The sequence below is a fragment of the Eurosta solidaginis genome, chromosome 3 (assembly GCF_040869045.1).
Source record: "Eurosta solidaginis isolate ZX-2024a chromosome 3, ASM4086904v1, whole genome shotgun sequence".
In the NCBI taxonomy this organism is placed as follows: domain Eukaryota; kingdom Metazoa; phylum Arthropoda; class Insecta; order Diptera; family Tephritidae; genus Eurosta; species Eurosta solidaginis.
In genome coordinates this window covers 279,767,398-279,781,168 of record NC_090321.1, presented here as the reverse complement: position 1 = coordinate 279,781,168, position 13,771 = coordinate 279,767,398, and the positions used below count along the sequence as shown (strand labels likewise).

The 13,771-nt window shown below is 41.2% G+C and overlaps 1 protein-coding gene across 16 annotated transcripts in view; it reads left to right on the top strand.

Moving 5' to 3' along the window:
• wdp (windpipe) overlaps window positions 1–13,771 on the top strand; it is a 166,429-nt gene that overhangs the window by 50,742 nt on the left and 101,916 nt on the right. For 15 of the 16 annotated variants that reach the window (XM_067776662.1, XM_067776660.1, XM_067776670.1 and 12 more), the window contains exon 3: window positions 2,928–2,958. The gene's annotated coding sequence lies outside the window, so the exon portion shown is untranslated. Of the gene's footprint in view, window positions 1–2,927; window positions 2,959–12,689; window positions 12,709–13,771 lie in introns of those variants that run through there. The other variant, XR_010951370.1, reaches the window with a different exon arrangement.

Below are 13,771 nucleotides of genomic sequence, written 5' to 3'. Positions count from 1 at the left end.
AGGATCTGAACTCCCTTGGTGTGACCAATTGGCGCCAGTTGGCAGAGCGAAGAAGCAACTGCTGAGCCTTGTTGGACGGCCATAACCGTTTAAACGGTTAAGCGCCAATTAAGTAAGTAAGTAAGAGTGGTAGTGAAAAAAGTAAAATGAAATGAAAATTTTTTAATCGTAGTGGGGAAAGGCAGCTCTATCACTATAGTGATGAAAAAATAGTGCGCACTCACATTTTTCTAATATAGTGTACTGTTTAAGCGACTTAAACTATGACTTTTTTTCTTTCGTTTGTTTCATTAGCCATTGAGTATGCTTGTAATTCTCAACTTGTTAGTGAAATACTCTAAAGATATAGTTTTAGTTTTTAATTTAAAATGGAGGTTCTTCGAGCAGAAGATGGGATGCCAATACCTCATAGCCCAGTGCTCGCCTCCATATCACATTTTTTAAGGGTTTTTCAAATAGAAGATGAGGTGGCTCATTAGAGCGAAACCTCAGAGCCCCCAGTGCTCGCCCCCAATAAATAAATACAAGAGGTTCTTCAAATAGAAGATGAGGTGGCTCATTAGAGCGAAACCTCAGAGCCCCCAGTGCTCGCCCCCAATGAATAAATACAAGAGGTTCTTCAAATAGAAGATGAGGTGGCTCATTAGAGCGAAACCTCAGAGCCGCCAGTGCTCGCCCCCAGTGAATAATTACAAGGGGTTTTTCAAAGCAAAACAAGGTGGCTCATCCCGCAGCCAATACCTTGGAGCCCCCAGTGCTCGCCCCCAATGAATAAATACAAGGTGTAATTGGTACATAGTGACCTCTCTCTAAATGAATTTAAAAATAACATACAGTCCATTAAAATAGTATATTATAAAATAAAAAAGATAATAAATTTAAAAAATGCTTGCTTGCAGTGGGATTTGAACCCGCAACCCCAAACGTGTGAGTCGTGTACGTCATCCACTGTGCCACGACTCATACGCCTACAAGCACATCAAAATACTGCCTTATAACTCACACTAAACTGCTCGCCCTCAACTGCCCCACGCTTAGCTATGTACTGCTAATTAAAGTATTAGCCATCAAAATTTAGTGCACTACCCCAAACTATGCAAACAATGCAAACCAAGTTTTCACTTAACTAATCAAATTTTTCTTACCATGTTTTCAGAGCTGTAATTGCATATCAACTGCTGAGTGACATATAGAATTCCAATTCTCTTATGCATTCCTAATCGAAAACTCGGTTAAAAAACTAGGTTAGAACTCGATTAGAGAACGATTTGAGAAACACTAGAAATGTGATGTTGTCACAGCTATCGATTATTTGTACGACATGATCACTCCGCTCATCCTTACTGTTACAAAAACGTAATAAAAATCAGAGTTTCATTTGTAATAAAAAAAGGTTAAAAGGGGAAAGTGAGCAAACTGTTGAAATGCTATTTGATAATGCCGATGCTCCGGCTAAGAAAGTCACTCCGCTGGAAGGACCAGGAGGAAAAGGATCTGAACTCTCTTGGTGTGACCAATTGGCGCCAGTTGGTAGAGCGAAGAAACAACTGCTGAGCCTTGTTGGACGGACATAACCGTTTAAACGGTTAAGCGCCATTTAAGTAAGTAAGTAAGAGTGGTAGTGAAAAAAGTAAAATGAAATGAAATTTTTTTTCATCGTAGTGGGGAAAGGCAGCTCTATCACTATAGTGATGACAAAATAGTGCGCACTCACATGTTTCTAATATAGTGTACTGCTAATTAAAGTATTAGCCATCAAAATTTAGTGCACTACCCCAAACTATGCAAACAATGCAAACCAAGTTTTCACTTAACTAATCAAATTTTTCTTACCATGTTTTCAGAGCTGTAATTGCATATCAACTGCTGAGTGACATATAGAATTCCAATTCTCTTATGCTTTCCTAATCGAAAACTCGGTTAAAAAACTAGGATAGAACTCGATTAGAGAACGATTTGAGAAACACTAGAAATGTGATGTTGTCACAGCTATCGATTATTTGTACGACATGATCACTCCACTCATCCTTACTGTTACAAAAACGTAATAAAAATCAGAGTTTCATTTGTAATAAAAAAAGGTTAAAAGGGGAAAGTGAGCAAACTGTTGAAATGCTATTTGATAATGCCAGCCAGTGAAGAAAACGTGACCTCATACACACCTCAAATACTGAAGGAATAAGTGACAGCGAAAATTTCGTTTAAGTAAGGTTTTGACTTATTACAAGAAGCCTTCGCATTATATTCATATTATGTATATAAGCTTATAATTCTTTAAAGATATTTAATGTAATATAACAATGAAAACTGAATTGATTTTAAACGATTGAATTTAATTGCGCATCAACCTAAAATTCAAATTAGAAACTGATTGGAAATTCACTATAGAATTCGGTTAGAATTCTAACCTTTTTCTCGATATGGAGAACAAAGTCCCCTTTTTCGATTAGAATTCTAGCCCTTTTCGCGATATGGAGAACAAAGTCCACTTTTTCGATTTGAATTCTAACCCTTTTCTCGATACTCGGAAAATTTTGTCAGAATTCTCGACAATTTCGCAAATCTGTCGAGCTTTTCGTAAAAATGATTATACATTATGAATATATTAAGTATTGAAGCCACTATTTGATGTATTGCCATAATCTCAATCAGCATTTCAGTGGTATTGCGTTTTAAAAAATTTTATTCGATCACGGATCGTAAAAAACGATATGGGCCCAGCACTTGCTTCAGTCCCAGAGCGTAAAGTCTTTTCCATTAAAACAAATTCCAATCATATTTAGATTGGTTTCCATACGAACTACCGGCAGAGAAAGGTTAGTTTTAACGACTATTTTATCTCTTTTTTCCAGATCAAACTTTACAATTTTTATATGTATTGGTTCTTATAAAATAATTATCTGTTTATTTTTTTTTTTTTTTTGCAGAATCAGGTTTGGAACTTTCTTTCTTCAAAAGGTAAGAAATATTAAAAAAAAGCTGTTTTAAACTTTCAATATATTATGTAATGCGACAGCTGGAAGGTTCCATGGGAAAGTGAATCATGGTGCAGAGATGATATATCTTACAAAACTGTAAAAACCTTCAGTGAAACTGAAAATATTAAAGTTATTCTTAAAATGCATTTTCAATAACTTTTTTCTCTTTAAGTATTGATTTGCCTATTTCAATATGGTTGAAGGAGCTTGTTTTGAAAAAGCTGTCAAATAATTTGTGATTTACCACTAGAGCTTTATTTAATGATATGATGAAGCAGATCAAATCACATAATAATATTCTTATTATTACATGTAACGTACAGTATTACATTTGTCCCAACCGTGACAAAAAAGGCAAAGAAGGTTTTTATTATAAGTTTTGCAAGTCGTTCTTTTTTTCAAATTTGTTATACAATGTTATAAAATCGTTTTAAAAGCTTACTTTTAGACTTAGTTGGCACTTAACCGTTTACACGGTTATGAACGTCCAATAAGTTGCTTCTTCGCTCTGCCTACTGGCGCCAATTAGTCACATCAAGGGAGTTCAAATCGTTTTGCACCTGGTCCTTCCAGCGGAGTGGGGGCCGCCCTCTTTCTCTGCTTCCATACGCGGGTTCCGATCAAAATACTTTCTTATTTAAAGATATTCAACAATTTAATTCTTTGAAATTGGTGCGGAATTATTTAGCAATAAGTATGTCCCACCGTGGTATTTACGCAGGATCAGTTGTTAGATGTGGCTAGGTCACTAGTTTCTTGCCGTGAACCTGATTTTTTACCTTTAGAATACTTAATTTACTTAATTTACAAGATCAATAAATGCTTTAAATTCGAATATGTCCCATCCGTGACAAATCCTGTACCATCGGTGACACTTATATTTCATATTACAGCAAAAACATTATTTGTGAAAAATTTATTATTTTTAAGATATTTGATTTTCAGATGTTTAAACGCCTAAAAGTGTTTAAACAAAATAAGATGCTTCCTATATTCACTGGATTTTAATAATATATGACTAATGACTAATGGGCCCGTCTATTTTTTGTCCCATCCGTGATAATTATAAACCTTATTACTATTCGAAAATATTGTCACGGATATTAGCATCACTAAGCTATACCATCACTAAGGCCATGCCAAGCAGTATTTACGTCAATACTCAAATCATGTATGCACATATATAAGGCAGCCGAGAAATGTCACACACAGATGCATTTACTTATACGCCTATGTGTGTGCGAGAGACTGTAAACTACAAACTCACATACATCTGAGAGACGCTGAAAAGTAGAAAATTGTAAACAAGTAGAAACTATATGAGAACTATAAACACTCGAAATAGTTGGTAAGTTCTGGAAATAGAAGAGCCTAGATGTATGCAGCGTAAACTATAAAAGCGGCACAAGCGAGTAAAAAGTAATTCAGTTTGAGTTGAGCTATCAATAAGTTTGATTCAGCACGCGATCTGGCGGCCAATAGTAGAGTTTCATTTGAGTTATCAATCAGTTTGGTTATTAAGCCAGCGAGTAGCAAAGTATAAGTGTTATTGTGAAGTACTTTAATAAAGGTAATTTTTCCATTATTCAATATTGGAGTTATTTATTCAACAGTTTAGTGATTCGAACTTAGCGGAGGATTTGCAGAAAATTCGTTACAATTGGTGTCAGAAGAGGAATCGTTGAATAAATTCCAGAGCACAACAAGGACATGGCAAAGTTCAGTGAATTGAAAATCCAGCAACTGAAGAAGGAGTTGGAGAGCCGTGGATTGAATACAACCGGCAATAAGATCGAACTTCAAGCACGGCTACGAGAGGTAATGGAGTTGGAAGGAATTGATGTGGACGAGTATGTCTTTTATCCTGATGTGGAAGAGCCAGCGACTAAATTGGAGGAGAAGATAGAGACTTCGAATCCATTGGCGTGTGTAGACACTAACGCGATACTAGCAGTGCTGAAGCAAATGTCGTCACAAATATCAACCGATATGTCAACACACCTCGAAATACAAAAGACAGATATAACATCTCAATTGGAATCGCAGGAGACACGCATAACATCCAAGATTGAAGCACAGGAGACACGTATATCCGAAATGTCGTCGCAAATGTCATCTCAGCGAGAATCACAGGAGAGCCGTATAACAGCGAAGATTGAAGCACAATTGGATGAACAGAAAACACACATGGCGTCACAAATTGCAGAACAATTAAAAGAGCAAGAGGCACGCATAACATTACAACTCGAAGCCCAGGAAGTATCGTAACGAAGCTGGAGGCACAGGAAACAAAAGTCTTATCGCAGCTGGAGGCTTTTAGTGAACGACAAAATAAAATGGAGGCCGAGATGGATGCTTTGAAAGATCGTATACAGGAGTTGCACCTAAATCGCCCAGCAGTTTCAGCGAGTAATCCAAATGTAAAAACACCATCCTTTGACGGTTCTGTTCCTTTCCAGGTCTTCAAGCTACATTTTGAGAAAACCGCAGCAGTGAACAACTGGAATGCGGAAGATAAAGTTGCTGCACTGTTCGTGGCATTGAAGGGGCCAGCAGCGGAAATCCAACAGACGATTCCCGAAGGAGAGCAGAACAATTATGAAGCATTGATGGCTGCTCTAGAGAGACGATACGGAACTGAGCATAGGAGACAGATATACCAAATGGAGTTGCTGAACCGCTTCCAGAGGCCTGGTGAAACATTGTAAGAGTTTGCGTCGGATATTGAAAGGCTAGCACATTTAACGAATGCGGATGCACCCGTGGAATACACTGAAAGGGTAAAGATTCAGAGCTTTATAAATGGCATACGAGATGTGGAAACGAAGCGGGCTACATATGCGAATCCAAAACTAGCATTTGCTGAAACGGTATCGCATGCTCTGATTCAGGAAACAGCGTCGCTTCTGTGTAAGCCAGTTTTCAAAGCACGCCGTGTGGAAGTAGAAAGGCCAGAGTGGGTAGACACAATTTTGGAAGCACTGAGGTGATCTCAACAGAAGAATGCCGGAGTTATTAAATGTTTCAAGTGCGGCAACCCAGGTCACATTGCACGTCATTGCGATCTTGGTCCTAATAGTTCCAACAATGTGGGTGGCCGTAAACGCAAAGCTGGCGGAAATGAGCAAGAGCGTGTCGGATGTAAAGAACGAAAACTTGCCCCTGCTATTGAATGTCCTGTGAAATCTGTGTCGCAGATTGGAAGGAAATCAAGCAGTCTTACCATCAGAGGGAATGTGGATGGTAAAGAGCGTGTACTGACTGTAGATACGGGGGCATCTCATTCCTTGACTCGATCTGATTTGATCTACAGGAGAGTAAAGTCATTACCTGGAGCAAGGTTGCTTACGGTCACAGGCGAGTATAATCAAGTCCAAGGCGAAATGGTATGTGAGGTATTAATTGGAAAAGTCATGGTTCTGCACAAATTCGTTGTGGCGGAGATCGTTGATGAAGTCATATTGGGAGTGGACTTCTTGGTTGACCATGACGTCAGGATCGATATGCGGAGGAAAATTATGCGCTATAAGAACCAGGACATACCACTTAATTTTAGTTTGGAAAACGGGTTCAGCAGTAATCGGGTACTGGTGGAAAATACTCGACAAAGACCACGAAAGTCAAAGGCAAAGGTTGATAGATCGAATGGGCCAAATAAATCAAAATCAAAAGTACCTGCAGGAGAAACACTGGCATTGACAAAACCTAAAAGACGCAGGAAAACGAAGCAACGAATTTCCGAGAAAGAATGCGAGGGTAGTTTCAAGCCGGAGCGCATTACTGTTGTGAAATTTGGGAACGGGAACGATACCGATTATGCAAAGCAAATCCGTCCAGCGCAAGCTCTACGAAGTGGTTCACTGACCAAACAACAGAGTGTGAAGGAACGGCCCAGGGTAACGAGTAGCAAGATGAAACACTGGCATGACAAGAACTTTAATTCGGAAGGTTTCTTGGCGGGAGATTTGGTACTGTTAAACAACCCTCACCGGCGGAAAGGTGTTCCAGCCAAATTTCGGTGCAGTTGGGAAGGCCCGTACAAAGTTGCGAAGAAGATCAGTGATACCATCTACCGCATACAAACCACTGGGAAACCACGGATTAGAAGAGTTGTACATTTGGAGATGCTAGCGGCAGTTAGATCGGGAGATTTGTCTGATCGGGACGATCAGACTTAGGTGGAGGGCAGTATCACGGATATTAGCATCACTAAGCTATACCATCACTAAGGCCATGCTAAGCAGTATTTGCGTCAATAATCAAATCATGTATGCACATATATAAGGCAGCCGAGAAATGTCACACACAGATGCATTTACTTATACGCCTATGTGTGTGCGAGAGACTGCAAACTACAAACTCACATACATCTGAGAGACGCTGAAAAGTAGAAAATTGTAAACAAGTAGAAACTATATGAGAACTATAAACACTCGAAATAGTTGGTAAGTTCTGGAAATAGAAGAGCCTAGATGTATGCAGCGTAAACTATAAAAGCGGCACAAGCGAGTAAAAAGTAATTCAGTTTGAGTTGAGCTATCAATCACTTTGATTAAGCACGCGATCTGGCGGCCAATAGTAGAGTTTCATTTGAGTTATCAATCAGTTTGGTTATTAAGTCAGCGAGTAGCAAAGTATAAGTGTTATTGTGAAGTACTTTAATAAAGGCCATTTTTCCATTATTCAATATTGGAGTTATTTATTCAACAGTTTAGTGATTCGAACTTAGCAGAGGATTGCAAATAAGAGGATTTGCAGAAAATTCGTTACAATATATTAAGATATTGTGGGTTTTTAACAAAACAGTAATAACTGAATGTTAAGTGTTTCAACTTACTTATTATAACTAGAAATTTCCAGGTGGTTTTAACATAATGCTTCAATAAAAATGGAATATTGCACAATTATCCCACCTGCGACGATAAAACACCTCTTTGTATATTCTCATGAACATGGTTGTTATAAAAAATTTAAAAATATTGTAACGAATTTACTTCCAAATCCTTTTATTTGCAATCCTCTACTAAGTTCGAATCACTAAACTGTTGAATAAATAACTCCAATATTGAATAATGGAAAAATGGCCTTTATTAAAGTACTTCACAATAACACTTATACTTTGCTACTCGCTGGCTTAATAACCAAACTGATTGATAACTCAAATTAAACTCTACTATTGGCCGCCAGATTGCGTGCTTAATCAAACTGATTGATTGCTCAACTCAAACTGAATTACTTCTTACTCGCTTGCGCCACTTTTTTAGTTTACGCTGCATACATCTAGGCTCTTCTATTTCCAGAAGTTACTAGTTAGTTTCGGCTACAAAATCGCCAGCCACAACTACGTGCACAAATTATTGCCCTCTCTTGTGACAACTCAGATAAGATATATGCATGTGTTTGTGCATTGCCGCTCCGATGCTCGTATACGTACATATGTGTAGACGCAATTATTTATTCGTTTATGTAGATACATAATGATTGAATTATTGTTGTTGTTGTAGCAATGCTCGCCCCACCTAATAGCCGCGACCGATCACAAATTGTCATCAATATCCTCTAACGGGAGTCCGGAGAAACTTGCCGTTTCAACAGGGGTGGACCATAAGGAAAGGGGTGTTAGAGGCGTTGGTTCCACATTACAATTGAAGAGATGTTTGGTGTCATGTGGGGACACATTGCAAGCGGGGCATACATTTTGTATGTCAGGGTTGATTCTGGATAGGTAAGAGTTTAACCTGTTACAGTATCCAGAACGAAGTTGAGCAAGAGTGACACGCGTTTCCCTGGGGAGTATGCGTTCCTCTTCCGCAAGTTTTGGATAATTTTCGTTAAGTACTGGATTCACCGGGCAATTCCTGGAGTTCACCAAGGACCTGCTTGTGTTTTTTCACTTCATACGGCTGGGTTCTCAGGTGCCGTATTTCCTCAAAATGCTTACGGAGATGACTCCTTAAGCCCCTAGGCGGTGCTGGTTTATCAATCAGATGTCTGTTGGGATGCCCAGGTTTATTTTATTGCATAGCGCATCGATCTTTGGGCCTGGGCCTGTGGTCATTATTGTGCAGTCATCGGCGTAGGAAACGATTGTGACTCCTTCAGGTGGTGAAGGTAGCTTAGATATGTAGAAATTAAACAAAAGTGGGGATAGGACACCACCCTGTGGCACACCTTGGCCATTTTCCATTTCTCAGGTATGACAAAGGTGGAAAGAGACAGATTGAAGACATGTGCTAAATATTTGTACCCCTCTTTCCCTAGGTTTTTAAGCATCGGCATGGCTATGCCGTCTGGGCCCACTGCTTTGGATTGTTTAGCACGACCAATGGCGTCCTCAACCTCTTTAGCGGTGATGGTGATTGTCAACGCGCTGAATTTGTGTTTATGTGCGCGTCTATTGGCTCTCCGTCTATCTTTGTCGACCGTTGGATGCATTATATATTGTCGGCAGAAAGCGCTGGCGCATTTTTTCGCGTCCGACAGCACTTTGTCGCCAAAGGCGATGGAAACTTTGTTTTTGTGCTTAGTCGGATTCGATAGGGACTTTACGGTGGACCAAAGTTTACCCACACCGGTAGAGAGGTTACAACCTCTTAGGTACTCCTCCCCTTTCGCCCGCTTGTGTCCATCTACAAGCAATCTGATGCGTTGGTTTATATCCCTTATTTGGGGTCGCCTGGGTCAGGCTGTCTTATAAGGTCACGTTCTCTCGCTAAGTTTGCGGCCTCCGCCGGGAAGTGGGCCGGATTTCGGGAATTCTCCCGGTGGGAATGAAATGTGCCGAGGCGGATTTAATGACCTTACGGAAGGCACGCTCCCGTTGGCGGGCATCAGTCGGGATAGGGAGGGCAGCTGGGCGGCTGTCTATAAAGGATTTATATTCTTCCCACTTTCCTTTTTTGAAGTTTATGAAAGTGCGTTTTTCAGTGACGATGAAGTCGGCGTTACGCTCAAGCGAAATAAGTATGGGCAGGTGGTCGGATGCCAATGTTACCATCGGCTGCCAGTTGACGCAGTTTACGAGTTCTGCACTCACGATTGAGATATCTGGCGAGCTGTGACAGCTTCCTACCATACGTGTGGGGGCGTCTCCGTTTATTGTGCAGAACGTCGTTTCTTCTATTTGATCCGCCAACATCTCACCCCTACTGTCCGCCCGCAAGTTTGAATGCCATAGATCATGATGGGCATTGAAATCGCCGAAGATAATGCGATTGTTGCCAGTGAGTAAGGCCCTGATATTAGGGCGGTATCCACATTTTTGGCCACCGTGGTGTGATGGGTAGCGTGCTCCGCCTATCACACCGTATGCCCTGGGTTCAACTCCCGGGCAAAGCAACATCAAAATTTTAGAAATAAGATTTTTCAATTAGAAGAAAATTTTTCTAAGCGGGGTCGCCCCTCGGCAGTGTTTGGCAAGCACTCCGGGTGTATTTCTGCCATGAAAAGCTCTCAGTGAAAACTCATCTGCTTTGCAGATGCCGTTCGGAGTCGGCATAAAACATGTAGGTCCCGTCCGGCCAATTTGTAGGGAAAATCAAGAGGAGCACGACGCAAATTGGAAGAGAAGCTCGGCCTTAGATCTCTTCGGAGGTTATCGCGCCTTACATTTATTTTTTTTTTTATTTATCCACTGGGGCAACAGGTGGCAGGAGGGATGTAGATGTTGATGATTTCTAGGTTTGCATCGCCTGACCGAACAGATAGGCCTTGACGTTGTAAGACATTGCCCCTGCGGTCGATGCCAGGATCAAATATACAATATTGCACAGAGTGGTGTATGATAAACGCGAGACCGCCTCCATTTCCGCTTTCGCGGTCTTTCCTATGGACGTTATACCCAGAGCAGGTCTGCAATGCAGATCTTGCTGTGAGTTTAGTCTCTTGAATCGCAGCAATGCGGATGTTGTGCCGCTTCATGAAATCGACTATCTCCGTAATCTTCTCAGTTAGTCCATTACAGTTTACTGCAGAATTCTGAAGTGCATAAGGGGAGACGTCGCCACTCTGGGGGTAAGTGACGGGTGACTACGCCTGGGTTGGGGAAGGCCAGGACGCAATTGCTGTTGTGGCCCTAGGACTGGTCGTCCTTGGGCAAGCATTGGGGTACCCGGATGATTTGGGTTTGCGGCCTGGCAACATGGCGCGATGAAACCCGTCGGGGGGTTGCCGTCGCGGAGACCAGAACATCTAGGGAAGTGGCACCACCCAAGGCAGGAACTACATTGGGCGGATGTCGCAAACATATATATTCTGTGCTGGCAAACGGTGCAAACGGAGGTAGGGGCTAAGAGTCTGTTTCCCTGGCCTACACGATTGCGGCCGGAAAAGAGGGGGGGGGGGGGGGGGGGGAGGGGGAGAAGACAGGGGCAGGGGCTGCTGCTCAGCATTGCTTCCAACTCTACAACGAAGATTGTAGTTATGAGTGGTAGCAGCTGTTTGAGTTGTTGGCGCCGTGGGGCGCGAGCAGCAGCGGGTACTTGTTGTGGCTTACTGAGCAGCGGGGCTGCTGGAAGGTAGTGGGGGGGGGGCGCTTAGACGTAGACTACGGGACGCCCTTGGGCGTGAACAGCAAGGAGCCACAAAAGATTTATAAAAGTTACGTGGACGTCGGGTTTTGGGATCAAGCCCAGAACAACCTGTCCGATGCAACCATCCCTTGCACGAGACACACTGAACAGAGTATGACCGTCCTAAAAAGATTCTTTTCCGGCAGATGCAGCAAAACCATTTCTCAGGACCGGAGTCAGGAGACGGGCCCGGATTGGATTCGATGCCTTCCCGGAGTAAGAGAATATGGAGCAGTCCTGCTGCAAGGAGCTGCTGGGAGGATGACAATTTGTGGGAGGGACGAAACAAATTAGATGGGGTCACACTGAAATGACAGTCCTTGGTCGGGAAAAATCCCGAGTCGCTCCGGTACATAGAACCGACTGCCTTGGGAAGCGAATTATTGATGTGAATGTTTGTAGTTTACAGTCTCTCGAGTACACATAGGCGTATAAGTAAATGCATCTGTGTGTGACATCTCTTTCGGCTGCCTTATATATGTGTATACATGATTTGATTATTGACGTAAATACTGCTTGGCATGGCCTTAGCATCGCCTTAGTGATGGTATAGCTTAGTGATGCTAATATCCGTGACAATATATAACACACCATTAAACAAGCATACATAAATATATAACTCTGTAAGATTTATTTAATAATTCTAAAACTTAGAGATATATACACCGTTAAACGAGCAAAACTGGCCTACTTCCGAATATATATTAGCTTTGTTCCTTGACCAGACCTATGAAATGTGGTTTTTGATCCCTAATTCCAGATTTTGAGAGTCTATTGGAAATTCTGAATATGGAGTTCTTTTTTTACCCGAATAAACCTACAACTTGATGCAAGTCTCACAAAAACTATACTACATTTTTTTTTTTCGTCATACACATTGGTCCTTGCTTTCTTACAATTGTGATGACTTGCAAATTTTTGATGAGGTTACGAAGTGATATAAGTAAGCATAAATTCTTATGACATATTGCTTTCGTGAGAGCACTATAAATAGCAAAAAAAATGTTGTAATCAATCAAACCATAATAACATAAAAGAGCAGTTAGTTCGAACAAACAATAAACGCATAATACCGTTTATCCATATAAACACACAAATATTTATAAAATACTTTATATATATCGAAACAAATCTCCTTTAGCGCTATTACGGAATGCCAATTTCAAGGATCACCAATTTAGTCGCGATCTTCATCAAGCAATTTAGATCAGGAGATAACGAAGCTCATACTCACAAGCTTGGTAAGTTGTAAAAAAATAAGACGTGCAATTATGAGTAAATCGCACAAAACCAGTTCAGAACTACGCGAACCGCTCCAATGTACTCGTGTCGCAATGCAAGTCATCGAAAACACAAACAACAATTTACAGATGACAGTCAACAACTAAAGTCATATCACCAAGAGTAATAACAATACGTCGGCAGCAATTCGCGGCAAAGAAAATAGCAATAGACGATTGTTAAACGTAAACGTAAAGTTTACCACAAAAAAACAATGCAAAAAACCTCCGAAACAAGTTGTTGGCTACATGTGCGAAAGTGTGCTACTTGGCGGTGTATGCCGCCGGTATGCCGGCCGGCGCTTTTGGGCATTCATAACTCGATCGATTTGACTCAACAAATGATCATTGAATAGCTCTTTAGTAAATAAGCACACACATCAAAGTAAATGTATTGAGTGCGGCCTTTGCACCTTCTTTTTGTTGGTTGTGGTACTAGTCAGCCCCTAACCAGTCGTGCTGTCTAACCGAAATTGGTAAAGGTATCTCATACATTCGTAGCTTTGATCGCGCCAATTGCGCGCCAATGTGTTTTACAGTTTCTCAAGGTAGCGCAGCTGTCAAGGCTAGCAAGCGGGCGGTAGTGTTATACGATACCAAACAAACCAATATTGGCAGGCTCTCTAATGCAGCTGAATAAGTAAGTTGAATGCACTTGGCACTTGGAACATGACTCGGAACTTGACTGGTGTCTCTATCGATATCTGCTAACCGCCAGTTTGCTTATCAATTGTCTTTTATCTCAACAGCGCAATTGCAGTGTTTAATTCGTTGCAGCTGTTTGGTTACGTTGGGAGTTTTGGGGTGTGCTTGGCCATTTTTAATTATTCGCCTCTTACTCCTTGCAGTTGGAAGTTGACATTGGTAATTTGCCATCCAAATAAGTGCATGAAAAAAACAGATAAATGGTCAAGTAACACGACGAGCTGAAGATCGTTCAAGT